At 33.7% G+C, this 3,133-nt stretch overlaps 2 non-coding genes across 2 annotated transcripts; both read left to right on the top strand.

Moving 5' to 3' along the window:
* The first annotated feature begins 281 nt into the window (after positions 1-281).
* On the top strand, positions 282-355 carry TRNAR-UCG. Its single transcript has one exon. It is a non-coding gene; the product is annotated as a tRNA-Arg (tRNA).
* Positions 356-2,818: 2,463 nt separating this feature from the next.
* TRNAR-UCG lies at positions 2,819-2,894 on the top strand. Its single transcript has one exon. It is a non-coding gene; the product is annotated as a tRNA-Arg (tRNA).
* Positions 2,895-3,133: the final 239 nt, after the last annotated feature.

Below are 3,133 nucleotides of genomic sequence, written 5' to 3' on the forward strand. Positions count from 1 at the left end.
ACTAGAAAGAGGAGAAACGCATCTAGCAACTGGAGGGACATGTGTTACGCAGGTAGTGGAAAAACTTTGCTTACTCTGAGCGCTGACACGCGGCGCCGCGACTAACCCAAATCAACGACCCTGACCACATCTGACCTGCATGCCCGAGAAGCAATCCGACGACCCGCAGTCCAACCTGATACCTACTGCACGACATAAATGAATTATTATTATATTTTTGACCCGTTTGACACAAATGAGAACAGATTCGAAATAACTTATGTCAGAATACTTTCAAAAATGACTGCATAACGCAGTGGATTAGCGCGTCTAACTTCGAATCAGAAGGTTATGGGTTTGACTCCCATTGTAGTCAACCTAAAATTTAGGCATTCATTTGGTTATAGTATTAATATTCTCAAATATCCAATAATATCCAATTTCTATAAAAATATTGAATTCCAAAAGAAAGAAGAGGAAAGTCTTCATATAGGAGAGAGTTAAGGAGAATATTGAAGAGGAAAGTGATCAAAGGATATTTATTTTTAATTATTTTAAAACATATTTAAGAGTATTTTTTAAGGGTTATTTTTATTAAAAAAAAAACTGAGTATTAATGAAATATTTGAAATTTTAATGGAAAGTGAGACATGACCATGGGTTATAGTATTAATATTCTCAAATATCCAATAATATTCAATTTCTATAAAAATATTGGACTCGAAAAGAAAGAAGAGGAAAGTCTTCATAAATGACAGAGTTACTGAGAATATTGAAGAGGAAAGTGATCAAAGGGTCAGTTGACCAAAAAGGGGAAGCCCTTTGTGTGGACTCCAGCTTGTGAGGAGAGCTTTCAAGAGTTCAAAAGAAGGTTGGCGACTGCACTAGTCCTCATAGTGCCCCATGAATCAGGCAACCTTGTTGTGTATAGTGACATCTCAATGAAGGGTTTGGGTTGTGTGCTTATGAAGAATGGGAAAGTAATTGCGTACGACTCTAGACAGTTGAAGGACTACGAGCAGGATTATCCTACTTATGACTTAAAGTTAGCTGGCGTGGTGTTCACANTGTTCGAGATAAAGTGTTAACGCAGGATGTTGAATTGCAGGAAATACATACTAATGAGCAAGTTGCAGACATATTGACTAAGACACTTGCCAAAGTGAAATTTGAAGTTTTTCGTAAAGGCTCTCAGAGTTATTGAGAAATAAGCTTGCACTAAGGGAGGCTGTCAGAATTTAGTGCAACTTATTTTAGTTTGAATTAGTTATGGAATATATGATATTCGTAATCTTGAAAAATATATTAGTTAGGAAATATATATTAGATATTCGTAATCAGTTGAATTTGAATAGTAGTATATTTTATTTTATTATCAAGATTTAGTTAGTTTATATTTTCTTTGTAAATATTATTTAGTATCTTGTATCCTATTTAAAGGTTGTGAATATCAATGAAGATTGAACATTCGATCCCAATTCTTTTTCTCATTCTTAAATCTGTATTCTTTCGTTGAGTAATAATATTTTCATATCTATGCACACTTTTGAGTGGTAGATATTGCGTCATGACATCTCGCTACCATGTGTTCCTATGTCTTCTTTGTTGACTCAAAGAATACATTACCACGAGTTACATTGGGTTGCCACCATGTGTTCCTATGATATCTTTGTTGACTACTCGACAAAAGTAGCTCTTCAAAGAAGACATTACCATAAGTTACATTGGGTCGCCCGCCATGTTTTCATTGAGCCAATGATGCTAAACATTTATAGGAAATTTTGTTTCTCCATAAAATTATTCCCTTTGCACAGACAAATTTTTTATATGTCATTAAGTGATAAATTCCAAAAATACTCAAAAATTTCAAAAATATCCTTCTAAACTTTCTAAATTTCATTAATACCCTTAATTATTTTTAACAAAAGTTTAAAAGTATCCTTAAGTATATGGACGTAATTGTTAATATTATTTTAAAAATACTCACGAACGTTCAAAAGTATTAATATTCTCAAATATCCAATTTCTATAAAAATATTGAATTTGAAAAGAATAAGATTGAAAATAAATGGTCTGTTTGAGCGCTGAATTTTATTATATTCATGTTGGAAAATCTTCATAAATGAGAGAGCTATCCGAATACGGGAGAGAAAAGCATTAGGTTATGGAGCTTGCTACTTATTTAGAGCTTGGTCAACGGTTATACATAGTAAAGCTATATCTGGTAAAGCTATATATAGTAAACTGAACAACTGTTAGACATAGTAAAGCTATATCTGGTAAAGCTATATATAGTAAACTGAACTATAGATATATCCCTCTCTGGTAAAGCTATATATAGTAAACTGAACTATATATATATCCCTCCCGTAGAGCTTTGAAAATGTACTTTATGTATTCTCTTACTGTACATACTTGAAGTCATCCTTGAGCCAGAGTTCTCCTTGCATTTTCTCTATCCTATTCTTTGTGTTCATCTAGATCGAGTGTGTGCGTTGTTGTGCGATCCTAACAACTGGTATTAGAGCTAGGCGAAATTCACCACGATTAGTGAAGATGTGATAAGAATCACGGTGTTCCAAATGAACCTATTGCCAAGAAGATTCAAAAAAATGTCATCAAGATTCAAAAAAATTATGTCAACAACAGAATTCGAACTTACGCGTGGAGAGCTCAATTAATTCAAACCTATCGCATTAGCCACTCAAGCACATCAACATTTATNCGTCCAACCTAATACCTACCACTCGACATAAATGACTTATCATTATATTTTTGACCCGTTCGACACAAGTGAGAACGAACTTGAAATAACTTATGTGGAACACTTTTAAAAAATGACTGCATAGCGCAGTGGATTAGCACGTCTAACTTCGGATCAGAAGGTCGTGGGTTCGACTCCCACTATGTAGTCAACATAATACTTAGGCCTTCATTTGGAGAACATATTATCCTCACTTTAATGTTGTGCATTATTAGTTTAAAGAGTGTGCTATGACTTCTAGGTCATAGGTCAAGTATTAAATGAGCCAATCTCAACCAAATACAATAAGAGAATGACCCATAATATAGAACAAATCTTATAAAAATCTGGTTTCATGGTGTAGTTGGTTATCATGTCAATCTAGTATATTGAATTGGATCGCTACCATGT

Source organism: Cucurbita pepo, chromosome LG09 (assembly GCF_002806865.2).
Source record: "Cucurbita pepo subsp. pepo cultivar mu-cu-16 chromosome LG09, ASM280686v2, whole genome shotgun sequence".
In the NCBI taxonomy this organism is placed as follows: Eukaryota; Viridiplantae; Streptophyta; class Magnoliopsida; order Cucurbitales; family Cucurbitaceae; genus Cucurbita; species Cucurbita pepo.